This window comes from Diabrotica virgifera, chromosome 7, assembly GCF_917563875.1.
Source record: "Diabrotica virgifera virgifera chromosome 7, PGI_DIABVI_V3a".
Classification (NCBI taxonomy): Eukaryota; Metazoa; Arthropoda; class Insecta; order Coleoptera; family Chrysomelidae; genus Diabrotica; species Diabrotica virgifera.
This window is the reverse complement of record NC_065449.1, coordinates 43,250,252-43,269,595: the sequence shown is the minus strand read 5'-3', so window position 1 is coordinate 43,269,595 and position 19,344 is coordinate 43,250,252. Positions and strand designations below refer to the sequence as shown.

Sequence of the window (19,344 nt, the reverse complement as noted above, 5' to 3'; positions counted from 1 at the left end):
AAAATACATTGCTTATTCAACCTATGGATCAGGAAATAATTTTAGCAACTATAAACGAATATATTGCAGAAAGTTTTTAGATGAAGTAATTACAGTAGAACCCCGTAAATCCGAACCCCTCTAATCTGAACTTTCGCAAATCCGAACCAACGGAAAGTAAAAAAATTTTTAAAATTCAAGACAAAAACTGAAAAACATGTTTATTATACAGAGTAAAGCTAGAAAATTGGACAATGTAGGATTAATAGGACTTTTGACATTTAAAATTTCTTAAAAATAAATATTATACTTTAATATAGAGGTTTATAAAGTGTTTATAAAGGTTAAACACAAACTTACTTTGGTTCTCTCATAGTCAACTTGAGTCCAAAAATATTGTCCACACTCTTGCGAGAACGTTTGGCTACTCACAATCGCAATGAAAGCTTTGAACTACTAGTTAAGGCTAACTTTCGGATAATCCGAACTTTTTGGAATCCGAACAGGCTGTCTCCCCAATTAGTTCGGATTTGCGGGGTTCTACTGTATATGATGAAGATAACGCAGAAGATACAAGAGGGCAGCATACCTTGCAAAACTTAACTGTTACAAATTAAAATCAACAATTTGACAAGTTTGCTACAGCGTGGAAAGGGCAAACATTAAAAAAGTGGTTGGAAGAATTTGTTTGATGGCCATACATTATATTTAGTTAGGGAAGTTACTGATTTCTGTAGTGTAATACATAATAATGCCGAAGAGGAAGTAACCCTCACCGCTGGACTCCACTTGCAATTTGTAGTCCCGAAGATTGAACACATTGTTTCAAATATAAGTCAATCCATGATTATTTAGTCGCAAATGGATTGACTTGTATAGGGCTATTCATTCACAGTCATTTGTTTCGAGCTTCTATCATATTTCGTATAATCCGTGTATATTAATGTTATACACGACATTTGACAGAGGCTCGAAACAAATGACAATCGATGAAAAGCCCTATTTGAAACAATGTGTTCAATCTTCATGACTACAAATCGCAAGTGGAGTCCGGTGCTAACAATAAAACATTCCATGTATGTTCCTAGAAGGTACACACAGGACATTGAAAAAATTCCTGGAATATCCCCAAAAGCACAAGAACGTTCCCTGAACATCCCAGGAAAATTCTGTGTCAGCATTTTAAACATTCCCTGAATCCATGAATGTACACGAATGTTCTTGGTCATTCAAAGTATATTTTTTAGACATTCCTTGGATATACCAGAAATATATCCCTTGCTGATGAGACAATACCTCCTATCTGTTTTTTCATGAGTTTTGTAGGAGAGACGAAAAACTTTTTAAGGTCACATCCTGTTTTCATAAATGTAAGTTTTGACTTGTTTTGTAGTAAATAGATAGTGTAATTTACTACAAAACAAGTCAAAAAATATCATATGAAACAGGTGGTGACCCTAAAACAAGTTTTTAGTCTCTCTTACAAAACACATAAAAAAACAGAGAGGATGTATTGTCACATCACCGACGATATGTGGCCATATCAAATAATACATCCTTGATAAATATAAACATTTTTATTGCACAAAATCTTTTCATACATTTTTAATGTAGTTTACTGATATTCCTACATATTTTTAAAAAAATGTGTCACATTTGCTTTGTAATCATTTCTTTTGCCTTTCGTAGCCACATATTCCATTCCCTTCCTAGTTTTTTTGTACACCACTTCTCTCAGCTGATTCTAAAAAAAATTAAAATGGTAATTTTTCTATCCTTTACAATTAGCAATCAGAAGAAATATTATTTACAGATAATGATATGCATAATAATAATAGGTTTGTTCTAGCATCAGTTTCAAACAGTTTGAAACCATCAGCGAATAGTGGACCAGCGCGAGTAGAGGGGATAGCACTGGTGACTGTATTATGTTATCTCACTGACCAACTGTTTGCTGACGGTTTTTGACTAGTTTGACTGTTTACTAGAACAAACCTAATAATAATGAATACTTTGTATTTTGACAATGACATCTGATGTGGAAGTCAAAATATTAATAAAATTATTTTTTTCAAGTTAACTTTCACATGCGTGTCTTAAAAATTGTACTTTTAATACTTATATCATAAATAACTATTGTAAATAACAGTGAAACTAATTATAAATTTAGTATCAATTTGTAGCAAATTTTTGTGGTATCTCCTGCATTCACAGTGTTTTTAATACAATTGTGTAATAGTTCGTTAATCTGCAATTAACAGAAAATAAGTCAGTGGTTTTACCCTTTTTTGTGGTAATTTACAGATCACGAAAAAACTTAACTTGTCCATTATCTGTAGGCAATTGATAAAGCTCATTAGTGTACAGGACCGGCTTTTAAATTTTAATTTAGAAAATGAAGTGTATGGAATGCAAGAAAGAAGGTACTGAAGAAGAAATGCTTTATTGTGATAGCTGTGACCGCCCAGTTCACAAAGATACTTATTGTTCTGGTCTGTGTTCATCAGAAATTAGGGTTATGGAGTTAAAGAAGAATCGTGTTCTGCAGTTTTTGTGTCAAGAATGTAAATCTGGAATGAAACTTGTTCCAAAACTATTCAAATTAATTGAAAAACTGCAGAATGAGGTTAATGATATGAAATTGCAGAATTCTAAAAACCAAGAAGAGGATATTGTGAGGTTTTTGAAAGACAAAAGAGAATGAACAACTTAATCATTCATAATCTAGGTGAATCTGTGGATAGAAGAAATGCTGTATCTGATGATTTGGCTACTGTGACCTCAATTTTCAAGGATATTACTCAAGAGGAAAGTTGTCAAAGCTGTTAGATTTGGTAAGAAAAACAAAAATGGTGCTCGTTCTCTAAAAATTGTATCAACAAATTCTTTTGATGTAATGAATATTTTAAAAAATAAGATTCACGTTGCCAAAGCAAATAAGATATTTATAAATTCTGACACTCCCCAGCAACTCAACAATAAAGTTAAAGAGGACCTCAAAAAACGCCAAGAACAAGGTGAGAAAGATTTATTTATACGATATGTTAAAGGTATACCTGAAATTTGCAAAAATGATAATTCCACACAAAAAAACTAGACACAACGAAACATATAAGCTCACCTCCTTTACTAATTTATTATCAAAATGTTGGTGGATTAACAACTAAACTAAAGTCTCTGGAAATTGCCATAGCTCAATGTAATTATCATATAATCATTTTGGTGGAAACTTGGTTAACGTGTGATTATAGCGATGCAGAATTAGGACTTATTGGTTATCATGTGTTTAGAAATGATCGCAATCCTGCTGCTACAGGAAAAACTAGGGGTGGAGGTGTGTTGATTGCTGTTAAAAATGACATAAGTGCGCAGAAAGTGATAATCCCTGATTGTGAAGTAGAACAAATTTTTGTATCACTGAAAATTAATAATAAGTGCATAGTTATGGGTGGAGTTTATATCCCTCCTGCATCCGTGCAAAACACTTTACCTAACAGTCGTAATGTCTTTCTAGATTTAGTATTTACAAATTTAAACAATGTTGATGTAGTTATTCCACTTGATTCGCTATTTGATAATAGTATCCATCATTCGCCTATAGTTGTAGAATTAACTGGTTTTGAAAAGCATTATCAACTGAACTACGAGGAATTTTATTATGATTTTAAAAATGCAAATTATGTCGGATTAAATGATTACTTTGCAAGTATTAATTGGGACTTACTTTTATCAGATGATGTGAATTACAGCTTAGCAGTATTTTATGATTTTATGTATACAGGTTTTGACTTATTTGTTCCGATCAAAAAATTTAAAACAAGTTAGTTTCCGATTTGGTTTAATGGTAAATTAAGGAAATTGATATATTTAAAAAAGAAAATACATAAGCAGTATAAATTATTTGGTAGAAGGGATGATTATTTAAGATTTTCTCAGTTAAGAGATGAATGTAAACAAGTCTCCTCTCAATGTTATACTAACTATTTGAATAACATTGAGAATGGGATTCTATCTAATCCTCGACATTTTTGGAAGTACTATATCAATAATAAACGTAAAAGTTATAATCTGCCATCTAATATGTCCTACGGTGATAGTACCGGTGATAATGCTCAAGACGTAGTTAATTTATTTAGTAAGTTTTTCTCAACTACATATTCTAATTCTAAAGTTAATCAGATCCCAATTTTTAACTATACGCAGAGTGTAAATGTGAATAATTATAGTATTGGACTCTCAGACATAATTGATAGTGTTTTAAAGATGCCTTGGAAATTATCGCTTGGACCAGATTGTTTGCCAGCTTATGTTCTCAAGCATTGCATTTTTACTCTCGTAAAACCTATCTGCTACTTATTTAATTCCTCATTGAGTACTGGCATCTTTCCTGATTTTTGGAAAACTAGTTATTTAACACCAATTTTTAAGTCTAGTAATAAAAATGATGTTGAAAATTATCGAGCGGTTTGTAACCAATCTGTATTACCCAAACTTTTTGAGTGACTTGTAAATAACTTCTTGACATGGAATTGTAAAGATATATTTGATGTTAGACAACATGGCTTTTCTAAAGGTAAGTCTACATGCACAAACTTAATATTGTATACTAATTTCATTGCTAATTCAGTTGAACAGAAGGGTCAGGTTGACGCTATCTACACAGACTTCTCTAAAGCCTTCGATAGAGTTAACCATGATATGCTTATTGCTAAATTAAAAGGCTATGGATTTTGAGGTAAAATAATTGAGTGGATAGGTAGTTATATATCTGGTAGATGTCAGTATGTTAAATATGGAAACTGTTTATCTCAACGAGTATCTGTAACCTCAGGAGTTCCTCAGGGGTCTCATATTGGGCTTCTCTTATTTAATATATTTGTTAATGATATATCCTCAGTGATTAAAAGTAGTAATTTTCTAATGTTTGCTGATGACCTTAAAATATTTCGAATAGTAAATAATCTAGTTGACGCCTCTTTGTTACAGAATGATATTAAAAGCTTAGCTAGTTGGTGTGAGGTAAACATGCTATACTTAAATATAAAAAAATGTTTTAAAATTACTTTTGGAAGATCAAGAGAGTTTGTAAATTATGATTATTGTATAAATAATGTACCATTAGAGGCACGTCATAATATTAAGGATTTAGGAATAAATTTTGATTCTAAATTAACTTTTAAATATCACATTAACGAAACTTCAGCTAAAGCTTTAAAAATGTTGGGATTCATTCTAAGAAACTGTAATCAGTTTTCAGTACAAACTTTAAAAATGTTATACTTTAGTTTAGTTCGATCAGTTTTGGAGTATGGTTCTCTCATTTGGTCTCCTTCATATAATAGTGACATCTACAGTATCGAGAGAGTTCAGAATAAATTCTTGAGGGTATGTGCTTACAAGATTGGTTTTATTAGAGAACAATACACATATGATGATATACTATCATTACTAAATATCTCACCACTACATCATAGAAGGTGACAAGTGGATTTATGTTCCCTTTTTAAGATTATAAATGGATATGTTCAAGATCCAGAGTTACTAAGTTTAATAAGTTTTAATGTTAATACTAGAAGAACTCGTAACACTGAGATTTTCAACATTCCATTACACACTACAAATTATGGTCAAATTGAACCCATTACAAGAATTTTACGAACTGCCAATGAGCACAGCAATAGTTTAGAGTTATTTGGAATATCTATAGCAACATTTAAGAAATCAGTTGAGAGATTTTGAACATTATATAACTTAAGCTACTACTTTTAATGAATTTTGTTTAATTTTAATTTTGGTTTGTTTTTTTAACTCAACCTATTGAACCTATGCTTTGTAAAGGTTGACGTCGTATTTTTGTAAAAATGGTGTATCCGTAAAATAAATAAATTAAAATTAAATTAAAACTATCTTAAGAGGAAACAGTATCGATCAACAGGTAGCGAAAACGCGTTCCAAGATTGGGGCTGTAATTTTGAATATTTTTTCGAGATATTTGGCATACGCATTCGTAATATAATAAAGAATGGCAGTACAGAGCCCAATTTTAAAAATATATTAATATGTGGAAATTACTCTGTAATTAAATACAATATAAAAAAACGAGCCTGTACCGCCATTAAGAAGAACAAAAATACACTTTCTTCAAATAAACTTTTTTATCTGATACCTAGATTTGTGTTATTTTGGAACTACTAAAATTTTTTATTTCATTAGTAGTTCCAAAATGACACAAAATCTAGGCATCGGGTAAAAAAGGTTATTTGAAGAAAGTGTATTTTTTTGTTCTTCTTAATGGCGGTACAGGCTCGTTTTTTAAATATTGTATAATTACACAGTAATTTCCACATATTAATATATTTTTAAAATTGGGCTCTGTACCGCCATTCTTTATTATATTACGAATACGTGTGCCAAATATCTCGAAAAAATATTCAAAATTACAGCAGCAATCTTGGAACGCGTTTTGGCTACCTGTTGATCGCTACTGTATCACCTTAAAACATTGTAATTTGCTAAACCAGTATATTTTACTCTACTACTACTCTACAAGCTACCACATTTTCCACTGTTTCTAAGACCTGTTTACACGGGTAGAGTAATGATGCAAGTTCTTGATAGAGTAGAGTAACTCTACCCGTAAAAACGCTCAGCACAGTAGAGTAGCAAGTAGAGTGTATAGTAGGTGGTAAAGTAGAGTGACTAGCAACATGTGGCAAAGTAACTATACTCTACTACCACCACCACCGCCAAAATGTCCACTGGCCTACGTACTCTACCCATGGAACGCGCTCGATTATGGTAGAGTAGAGTCGGAAGGAGAGTTAGGACGCTGTCATTCCGTTGTTCTGCTATTACTTGTACTATCCTCTCGTGTGAACGGTCACAAGCCATTTTTGGTAGAGTAGCAAGTAGAGTCGACTCTCCTCGCCACTCTACTCTTCTCAAAACTCTACCCGTGTAAACAAGCCTTAAAGACTTGTTTACATGGGTAGAGTTTTGAGGAGAGCAGAGTAGCAGTAGTACTCTACCAAAAATGGCTTGATACCATTCACATGAGGAGAGTATAATAATAATAATATCGTATGGCATTTTTGCCGGGGAGATCCTTTCGGATAGTTCCAGCGCCAATTACATCTTTAACCCTGTTTCAAGTAACTAGTGTCGATGTACACTAGCCCAGGGGGACCGACGGCTTAACGTACTCTCCGAGGCACGGTGAGACGGCTCGTGTCATTATTGGAAATGAAAATGGTTTGTCTTTGGCAGGGATCGAACCCACGTCTACTGGCGTATGAGGCCAGCGTTTATGCCGTTACCCACGGCCGCTCACATGAGGAGAGTACAAGTATAGTACTGATGCTAGTATAGTGAAACCGATTTTTGTATTTTTAAACACTCTTGATTATAAGTGCACCTTAAATTCTTAATTTTTTGCTTGAGCTCGTTTACTCCAAAGCCCCCTTTGACATTCTTTCGACAATTTCATCCTCCGCAGCTTGCTGCATACTTTTATTTCTGTAGTATATACTACCTAAATTCCATAAACACTGGTATTCGCCGTATTATAGCTCTACAAGTTTTATCTTCGGTGAACTTCTTTTTCACTATTTACACAAAACACAATTCCAGCCAGAATGACAGCGCCCCCATGTACTCTCCTACCTACTCTACTCTGCCATAGTTGACCGTGTTCCATGGGTAGAGTGCTCAGCCGAGTAGACATTTTGGCAGTGGTGGTGGTCATAGAGTAGTTACTTTGCCATATGTTGCTAGTCACTCTACTTTAACTCCTACTATACACTCTACTAGCTATTCTACTGTGCTGAGCATTTTTACAGGTAGTGTTACTCTACTCTATCAAGTACTTGCATCATTACTCTACCCGTGTAAACAAGTCTTAAATCTACTGAAGTAACAGTAACCTACAACCATTAATGAAAAATGTCTAAAATCATTTACCCACCTAGTATTTGTAGAATTTAAGACAGTCCAGTGCCTTATAAATAATTTCAATATGAATATTTTTTCTTTTAATTCTCCTTTGATACCACTCCATTTTAGATTTTGGGGAACTTATTTCATTGTAAAAGACTAAGTTTTCACTCTAATGGCATATAGCATATAGCTTTTTTCTATTTCATTGTGTTTATAGCCCATATTTATTGAAGGAACCCAATCTGGATTGTTATTATCGATTAAGTCGGCTGGTTTTCCTATAAGATTAAAATGTTAACATCTTCAAAAATCGTTACTGTTGTAATTGTAACTTACCAGATATAAAATAAAATGATTACAGCAGACAGGACAGGAGAATTTTCATTTCGCTAGTAAAACTTTTACATTATATTGCATTTAACCATTGTTGTCTCTCAGCTGATACCTTATTTAGTTCAGTTTAAAAGTGAACTTTATCTTGACTTTATCAGGATTACTTTGCATTTCACACTTCAAAACACAACACCAATGAAGTATATTATCTTTCTAAATTAATACTTCCAGAGAAAATGTTAAACTAATCTTTGTACAATACAAAATTACGAAGAAATACAAACTAAAATTATCTAAAACACATTAAGAACAGATAGAATAACATTTATCTTTTACTCCCAGTAGCCATATTGATTTAATTTTGACAGCATATTGGAACGGCCTATAACACTTTCGTCCAATTTATCATGATTATGATTTACACTTCCAGAACATAAAAGTCGCTCCTGGTCTTCTCCGTTGGTTAAAATAAAGGCTTTACATGATTTTTCAACACATCTCCACCTGCTTTCTCCGGATGGTACTAGGCGATGAAAACAAAATTTATAATTTTCATGAATAACTAATATTTTACCCCTTTGACTTATCATTTCACTCAACTGCGACATATTTAACAGTACAAAACAACAAGTACACTACTTGAATGAAACAGAGAAACTAAATAATAATTTCAAAATATTTACACATTTCCTTCTACCTGCTAATATCTCTGGGCCCAATTTCGTATTAGCCTTATTTACAAGTATACTCCGTCTACCCAACAGACGGAGTAATCCCGTGAATAAATCACAATATTTCTTCAAAATACCTTAATGCACGGCTTTCTACACAATACCGATAACAAGGTATTCAGTAATTGGTATTATCGGCATTGTGTACAAGGCCGTGCGTTAAGGTATTTTGAAGAAATATTATGATTTATTCACTTGATTACTCCGTCTGTTCGGTAGACGGAGTATAGTGTTTATACACCTTTTGCATTAATAGTTGTTGGGCCCGATTTCGTACTGCCCGCCAAGACATTGGATTATGACTTTTCACCATGGCCACGTTTATGTCATTACTTGTAAGATATTTTCTTTGGTTTTATTTACTGTACATGTAATATCTATAATTATTTATTCTAATTAATGATGTCAATCGGTTTTCACTTACTGCCGAAATATATTAATAATACGCCGAAATATTTGTAAAGTTAACTAAATAAACATCAACTTTAAAACTGACATCTCTCTAGCACAGTTATTCGACACCCACACGGAACTGCCCGATCTTGCAAAAAGTGTCAACATGGTATTATAATAAGAAAAACGTAATCGCGATTACATTGAGAATTATAGAATTATATTAATTAAATAACCAAAATCACTTTTTATTATTATTAATATACATTTTATGAAACAACCCTTTTAGTTAAATAATCCGCAAAATAGTAATTTTATTTAAATATATTAGACAATCGTATGCTACTGATATGACAGTTCTGTGTTGCTATATTTTTAAATACTTCATTTCGTACATAATTTGATTCGAAATATAGCAAAGCTGTACTGTTTTTATAAATATCTACCTATTAAATATAGTTTAAAAACTATTGTTATTTATTGTTGTGTACCTATTGTGGTTGTTTTTGTATTGAGAAACATGCCAAATTAAAATGCTTCTAATAGATTATTTTGAACAAGAACGAAATAATGGGGTTCCCTGTTACCATTAACTACAGAGAAGATAAAGAATTTAGATTTCTTGGATTAGGTTAATTAGAAATAAGATTATTATTAGATTCAAAGATCACACAGTTTTCTTATGAATTTTAGCGTTTGAAGTACTTAGTTTTGAAATATTATTAAATTTTTTTTAATACTGACCTACACTATGACTAAAAATGTACCTACACTATGATAATATTGTTGTTAATTAATATATTTTGATAAGTAATGAAAACCAATTGACATCATTAATTAGAATAAATAATTACAGATATTATTTGTATAGTAAAAAAAACAAAGAAAAATATTTCTGACAAGTAGAGGCATAAACGTGGCCATGAGGAAAAGTCACATTCTAATGTCTTGGCAGTGCTCTGACGTCAGAAATTTTGACCTACTGGAGCAAGATTACTGCGTAGGTCAAAGTTTCTGACGTCAGGGCACTGCCAATACACTAGAATGTGACTTTTCATCATAGCCACGTTTATGTCATTACTTGTCAGAATCATAACAAATTATGAAATGAAAATAGATGAAACTAGTAGAGGTAGAACTTATCGATATAATCGTATATTATATCTCTTTTCTCTCTCTATTTTTATTTCATAATTTGTTACGTTTTCGTTCTTTTGCATTATTGTGCCGGTTATTTGCGCTCAACTCACTGTATAGTTTACAGGTTTTTCTGATAAATTTTTAAAGCCCACCTACTCTCACGGTTTTTGAAGTTTAATTTTAAAATAATAAAACAAGAAAATCTACGGTTTCGTTTTGATTAAAATCTGTCTTCCTCCATCTCCTAGTGCTATCCCCGATAGCACTATTTCTAGGTCTACCTGTTGTCAAGGAGCCTCTGAGGAAAAGAGATTTTTACCATCACGGCCGTAGATTCTCTATATAAATTGAAACAGTTTACATCGCAGTATGGTGAGAACGTCCTCTAACGGGGAATAAGCGAAACGAATTTCGACTCGATTCGAGTTCTCTGTTTAACCCAGGTATAACCATACCAACAGCCACCGCTAGGAAAACATTGCACTTTGCGGTTCCGAGAACCCATATGAAACGAGTCTGTATACTCTATACAGAGTATGGCATTAGTAAAATAATAAAATAAGAAAATCTACGGTTTCGTTATGATTAAAATCTGTTTTCCTCCATCATCCCATAGCACTATTTCTAGGTCTACGTGTTCTTGTTTCAATTTATATCGAGAATTAACGGCCGTGATGGTAAAAATCTGTCTTCCTTAGAGCCTCCTTGACAACAGGTAGACAAAGAAATAGTGCTATCGGGGGGTGGAGGAAGACAGATTTTAATCAAAACGAAACCGTAGATTTTCTTATTTTATTATTTCACTAATGCCATACCCTGTATCTGTATAGAGTACACAGACTCGTTTCATATGGGTTCTCTGAACCGGAAAGTGGAATGTTTTCCTAGCGGTGCCTGTTGGTATGATGGTTATACCTGGGTTAAGCAGAGAACTCGAATAGAGACGAAATTCATTTCTTGTAATTTTAAAATATTTCCAAAATATTAAAATTATGACACGAACCAATATTCAAATGCCTAAGAGTTATTGGTACCTTCTTCTTCTTTCTGTGCAGTGTCCTTATTCAGACGTTGGCCGTCATCAGTCATCACGTTTACAATTTCCTGAAATTCTTATAGTGTAGGAAACAGAGGTTGGCTATTTGTTTTTTTTTGTATGGTATTACAATAACAATTTTAAGTTAATATCTAAGCCTACTTATTATCTAAATTTACAGGGTGTTATAATATATTAATGAAAACATTTTTCAATTTTGTGTGATATTTTTACAATTTTTAATTTTATTATCTAAGCCTATTTAAAATTTAAATTTACAGGACGTTACATATTCGTAAAGACATTTTAACGTCTGCTTATTTTTTGGAAAAAGAATTTCGTTTAAATTGACAGGTAAAGGACAATTTAGATCAATTAACTTTTCATACATCACTTTAATATTTTGTCTGTACTGTCCACACTCCAATATTAGGTGCTGTAGATCTCCCATTCCACCACAGGCGCAATATGGGTTACCACTGATACCTATGCTGTGTTTGTATGTTGGGGTTAGTGCGTGATTTGACCTCATTCTGTTTATTGTTTTTATAAATAATCTATTTGATTCTTGTTTAAACCATCTCTCATTGGGAATTAGTGGTTGGCAATTTCTAAAATTTATTCCCGTTGTACTTTGGTTATATACACGTTGCCAATTTTGTTTGCAATGGTTTTTACTGATATTATCTATATCGGATACTGGTAGAAGTATGTTGTTTATGTTTCGTTTGGTTAAAGCTGCAGATTTAGCTAATTTGTCGACTTCTTCATTTCCAAATATTTAAGAATGTCCTTTAACCCAACAAATAATAATTGAACTGCCCGAGGAAGTAATGTCATAATATAGACTCTTAATTTCTATCTCAATGTGGTTTAGACTTTTTGTCGATTGGATAGAAGTGAGTTTGTCCACAATACTTCTACAATCGGTGAAAATGATATAATTGTCCATACCAACAGAGGCTATATATTTTAGCGCAAGTAATAAAGCTGATAATTCGGCAGTATACAGGGTGAGGCAAATAAAGGGCCTATTAGAAATATCTCGAGAACTAAAGGCAACAGAATCATGAAAATTGGAATAAAGGGGTTTTGAAGGATGATCTATTAAATAAAAATATTTTCATCTCTTTGCAACTTCCTGTTATAACGGAAGTTGCTTATAACTTCGTTTTTTTAAATGGGACACCCTGTATATTTTTACATTTTTTGATTCTCTTCGATGTCTTCTTTCTTAAAATATGAGGTTTTGTAATATTATACAGGGTATTTTAAAAGATAATTACGTTTTTTTATTAATTTCGTAGCAAAATTAACACCCTGTAGAATTGTAGTAGTTTGACATCTAAAACTCTACTTACGTTCAAATGATTTTTAATATACTCTACTATTGTTAGGAATCATTAGTATAGCTAAAATTTTAATTTTAGTATACAGGGTTGGTCGAAACTCGGAATGAGTATTTTCTGAGTTTTCTTAAATGGAACACCCTGCATTTTAGTATTGTAATGAAATGATATTTTGTGGTACTTTTTTATTTCTTAAGCATTCCCTATACCTAACTGCTTTAATTTGTGCTTAATTGTTAATCGCACCAACAATCTTAACTAAGTAGGTATTTCGATAGCTAAACCATTATTGGTAATTTTAAGGACCAGTCTGGATTAATATGTATTTATTTTTGAAAAATTATTTGGGATTGAGTATTTTCACGGCCAACCTAATAAAATTTTACATATTTTTTGTTGCAATTAATGTTTAGCTTGAATCACCAATAACTCACAAATTAAAGCAGTTAGGTATAGGGAATGCTTAAGAAATAAAAAAGTACTATAAAATATCATTTCACTACAATACAAAAATGCAGGATGTTCCATTTAAGAAAACTCAGAAAATACTCATTCCGAGTTTCGACCAACCCTGTATACTAAAATTAAAAATTTAGCTATACTAATGATTCTTAACAATAGTAGAGTATATTAAAAATCATTTGAACGTAAGTAGAGTTTTAGATGTCAAAATACTACAATTTTACAGGGTGTGAATATTGCTACGAAATTAATAAAAAAAAACGTAATTATCTTTTAAAATACCCTGTATAATATTACAAAACCTTATATTTTAAGAAAGAAGACATCGAAGAGAATCAAAAAATGTAAAAATATACAGGGTGTCCCATTTAAAAAAACGAAATTATAAGCAACTTCCGGTATAATCGGAAGTTGCAAAGAGATGAAAATATTTTCATTTAATAGATTATCCTTCAAAACCCCTTTATTCCAATTTTCATGATTCTGTTGCCTTTAGTTCTTGAGATATTTCTAATAGGCCAGTTATCTGCCTCACCCTATATATTGAAGCTTCATTAGGCAATCGGCATGATTCTTTGTATTCAGAATTCCAGTGATATATTGCACTTCCGGTTCTATTTTGAATTTTGGAGCCGTCAGTAAAAATATATTAAAACATAGGCCACTTGTCTTTAATTATTTTGTTGATAATACTGCCTGGAAGGTTTGAATCCATGTAATTTGTTTGTATTATCTTGGAAAAGAGAGTTTCAGGAGATTTAGTGTAAATTGGAGGTATTTTATTTTTGTATGTTTGGTGTTCATACATTGTCAATTTCAATTTGTCTATCAACGTATATGGGGGTTTTTTTAGTACACCAATATTTGTGGCTTAAATCTAATATATTCAAGTTACGAATAGTCCTTAAGTAACTGACGTTTTTTGAAATAGCTCTAGCTACAAACTTATCTGTACAAAACTGTCTACGTAGAGTAAGTGGTGGTTCCTTAGCTTCAATCTCAATAATAGTAATAGGAGTAGATTTTAAGTAACCGAGACAGAGTCTCAAACATTTATTCCTTTGGATTTCAACTTTATTAAGATATCCTGTTGACGCAGACCCATATAAATGACAACTATAGTCGAAAATTGGTCGAATCATTGAGCGATAGAATAGCAATGCAATATTCGGGTCAGCTCCCCAACCGGTTCTACAAAAAGCTCTAAGGATATTCATAGAATTTTCTGATTTCTTTATAATATAATGAATTTGATCCTTTCATAACAATTTACGATCCAAATACGTCCCAAGATATTTAAAACAATTTTTTATCGGAAATTCTATTCTACCTAATTTGAAGGTGCCTTGAGGAATTTGGCGTTTTTTGGAGAAAAAACAAATTTCAGTCTTTGTCGTTGATATGGATAAACCTAGAGAATGGTAATCATTTTTTACACAATCTAATGTAAATTCAAGTTGACGTCTACAAATGTCTAGAGAAGAATGGGAGGTGTACAACACAACATCATCTGCAAATTGTAAAATATTAGAGTGTGGAGGTACTATGTGTTCTAAATCTATATTGTACAATGAAAAAAGAAGTGGACTTAAAATACTGCCCTGTGGTAAACCTATACTCGTTAACCTTGGTGGTAAAAGGTTCTCGTTTATTTTTAAGTAAGTCCATCTATTCTTGTACAAGGATACAATGAAATTTGAAATTTTGACTGGCATTCCAAGATCTAGTAATTTTTTATAAAGAATGTCTAAATTGATGTTATCAAACGCTGAAGTTACATCTATAAATGCTGCAGCTGTCGACGCCTGATTTGTAAAATTGACCTGTAAAGAAGAGACTAGGGAAGTGAGAGCATCTTGTGTAGATCTGGATTTTCGAAAGCCGTACTGAGATTTGGGAAGGATATCTTCGGACTCAAGCCAGTATTCAAGCCGATTTTTGATTAATCTCTCTAGAGTTTTTAGTATACAGGAACTTAAAGATATAGGTCTGTAAGATTCAACTTTGTTATCTGGCTTTCCTGGTTTTTTATAGGTAATACAATATAGTCCTACCATGCTTTGGGAATTAAATTTTTGTTTTGCCAAATAGTGTTAAAAATTTGTAGTAATGATAGTTTGTATTCTGTAGGTAGAAAATATAGCATAGAATATGATATACAGTCCATCCCTGGAGATGAAACAGAGGTTGAACCTTGCAAAATGAACACAAGTCCGGTTTTATTTTTTTTCTGGTATATCAAGGGGTGCTTGTTATGAAACTAACTTTTTCTTAAAAAATTTCGCCCCGGTGCCCCCCTTTTCACCCCTTCAAAGGGGGTAATTTGTGGTTTTTGCGGAACGGAGCCCTTCCTGTACCTTTTGCAAAAAATTTATTTTATAGAAATATGAAGAGGACTATATTTTCTACGATTTGTTTCCCAACAGCATATGTCTATCACCCACCGTTTAGTGGAGGTGGGGCCCCAAAGTTGACAAGTTTTAAAAAAAGATATTTTAAAAAAATTTTTCCCTCACTGTAATGGAAATTAAGAAGAAATCCTGCGGCAATTGCCCTTTTTTTAATTACAGGGTGTTACATTTTATAAAACCCCTTTTTATACCATCTGAACCGTTTATGATAGAGTAAAAAGACTTTTAACGATTACCCATGTACTGGTGCTATTTACAAATTTGTATAATGCACCCCCATTTTTCCCCGGAATCACCCCAAAAAAAAGAAAAATTAATAAAAAAAGTAATTTTCTTGGAATCCTTCACACACAATCCCCTTTATTAATATACTTCATATTATATCATTTTGTGCACGTTATTATTACCCATGCATGGAACTAAAAGCGATTTCCTAGTGCAACCCCTGTAGCCAAAAAAAAATAAATAAAATGGGGGGTTGAAACTTTTTTTTTGTTTGCTTTTTGATTCATATCAAAATATGCTTTGATCAATCATCTTGATATGCTTCATCAATATTGTTTTTCAAAAATATATATGGTTCTTGCAGCATCCCAGCGGAAACCACCCCTATCCTTGAAAATATACTGCAGAAACTACCCCTATCCCTTGGCGAGCATGTTTTTATGATTTTATCATTACCTATGCCTTCTTTCTAAACAAAACTTATACAACGTTAAAGACCACTATTTACTCTAAAAATTAGGTCCTATTCATTTTTTTTGTATAAGCAACCGTTACGGCACAGTGGCGCCGTAAACTTCAGATATGCTTTGCCGGGCTCCAGTTTTTGTTTTTTCTTCGTCACCTGTTCGTTTTATTAACCCGCGAATAGTCGCTCCGTTAGATAGAATCTCACATTTTGTCCTTTTTCGCGATAACTTAATGAAAAATTTTGCAATTTTAAAAAAATTTCTTAAGTGCCTCGAGGAAAGTAAAATAAAACAACACAGTGTATCCTACAAATTATAAGGTATGCACCCTAATGTTATTCTTTGAGCCCAAAAGCCACAGTGGTGGCCCAAAATAAATTTTTGCATATTTTCGCCACCTACACGCATTTTATTGCATTAATGCTACTTTAATAGCACAGTATTCACCCTTAAGTGGTCGCTAAGCAGTGGCGTATCCAGGGAGGGGTGATGGTGGCGATCACCCCCCTCCTCTCAAACCAAGTGATATATTTAAAGATTATAAAAATATTCATTTATTTTTATAAAAATTTAGCCAATTGGCACCCCCCTCTTAACGATGATGGATCCGCCACTGTCGCTAAAGCATAAAAAGTACGCCATTCTTATAAAAATAATAATATAATATAAGTAATTCTATAGAAATAAATGAATATTTTTATAACCTTTAAATATATCACTTGGTTTGAGAGGGGGGTGATCGCCCCAGACCCCTCGCTGTATTCGCCACTGCTTAGCGACCACTTAAGGGTGAATATTGTGCTATTAAGGTAGCATTAATGCAATAAAAGGCGTGTATGTGGCGAAAATATGCAAAAATTTATTTTGGTCCACCACTGTGGCTTTGGGGCGCAAAGAATGTAAAATTTGCATAGGTCATAATTTTGTAGATTACACTGTGTTGTTTTATTTTACATAAATACTTTATTAATAAAACGAACAGGTGAAAAAAAAAAACAAAAAACTGGAGCTCGCCAAAGCATATCTAAGGTTTACGGCGCCACCGTGCCGTAACGGTTGCTTATAGGAAAAAAATGAATAGGACCTAATTTTTAGAGTAAATAGTGGTCTTTAACCTTGTATAAGTTTTGTTTAAAAATAATGCATAGGTAATGAAAAAATCGTAAAAACATGCTCGCCAAGGGATAGGGGTAGTTTCTGCAGTATATTTTCAAGAATAGGGGTGGTTTCCGAAGGGATGTTGCAATAACCATATATATTTTTGAAAAATACTATTGATGAAGCACATGCCCATTATTGCCCATATGGATAAAAAAGCAAAAAAAAAAAATGTTTTTCAACCCCCCGTTTTATTTATTTTATATTTTATATTTTATTTTATTTTTTGCCCTACCGACTTTTATAACGAGTTACATTTTATAGTTTTATCGATTTTGCCCATTTCTTTCCTAAGCCATAACTTTAGAACCACCCTGTATATGTTTTTGATATTTGGTGCACATATGTCTCATTCAAAACCCAAACGATCGACATACTAACCATAAGAAAAATCCAGATCCGGATGAAAATTATAAAGTAATTGTGACCTTAAAACAACACCCTGTATATTCAAATTTTGAAAATCTGTTTGCATATTTGAAAAGAGCACAAAAAACTAAGTTTAATGGTTCGCTTCAATTTTTCGGCCAGACAATTTTTTGACTTTAATTTTGAAATTATATTGAATTTTTTAAGAACTCTAAAAAGCTCATTAAGCTTTTTAATGTCAGAGCTTAAAATGAATAAATACTCATTTTAAAACTAATCAATACTTATTTACCACATTGGAACGACCCAATTACTAATGACAAGAAAAGTCCAGGTCCGGATTAACAAAAAATATAAAGTAATTGTGACCTTGAAACAACACCCTCTATATTGAAATTTTGAAAATTTGTTTGCGTATTTTAAAAGAGCATCAAAAAGTGCGTTAAAAGTTGCATGTCAAATTTTTGCACAGATAATTTAATTACGGCAATTCTGAAATCATATTGATTAATTCTGTCAAGGTCACAAGAAATTGACAGAAAAATGAAGAACAATCCCAATGTAATTAGAAAATCGATTCGAAATCTTTTAAAACGAACAAGGAAATGCATCGAAAAAAATGGCGGACATTTTGAGCAACTGTTATCTGTCAAATATTTTTAATTTATGTTAAATTTTTGAATTTTCTTAACGAGTTTTTTTTAATTCTTTAGTTAATCATTAAAATATCTCAATTCTCGCAATCCTAATTTTTAATGATGTACATACAGCTACAAATCCAGAGAATCCATGAAGCCAGGGTAGTAAATAAGTATTAAGTATTTTTAAAATTAGTATTGATTCATTAACATTAACATTAAAATATTAAAAGTTAATAATACATACCTGGTTTTTAATCTCGGAGTTCTTTAAAATTTGAATATAATTTTAAAATTGATATAATTAAATCAACGGCGAAAAAATTAAAATGAACCTTTAATTACAGTTTTTATGCTCTTTTAAAAAGGCGTAGACACATTTTCAAAATTTCAATATACAGGGTGTTGTTTCAAGGTTCCAATTACTTTATAATTTTTCGTTAATCCGGCCATGTATTTTACTTGTCATTAGTAATTAGGTCGTTCCAATGAGGTAAATAAGTATTGATTATTATTAAAATGTGTATTTATTCATTAACTTTAATAGTTTATAACTAAAAGCTAATAATACCTGCTTTTTAATGTCAGAATTCTTAAAAAATCAATATTATTTCAAAATTAAAGTCATAAAATTGTCTGGCCGAAAAATTGAGGCGAACCATTCAACTTACTTTTTTGTGCTCTTTTCAAATATGCAAACAGATTTTGAAAATTTTAA

At 32.0% G+C, this 19,344-nt stretch overlaps 1 long non-coding RNA gene across 1 annotated transcript; it reads right to left on the bottom strand.

The window, feature by feature from the left end:
- Positions 1 to 1,541: 1,541 nt before the first annotated feature.
- On the bottom strand, positions 1,542 to 8,106 carry LOC126888213 (uncharacterized). Its single transcript, XR_007699451.1, has 2 exons — positions 7,943 to 8,106; positions 1,542 to 1,723 (listed from the first exon to the last, which is right to left on the bottom strand). It is a non-coding gene; the product is annotated as an uncharacterized LOC126888213 (long non-coding RNA).
- Between the last annotated feature and the right edge of the window lie 11,238 nt (positions 8,107 to 19,344).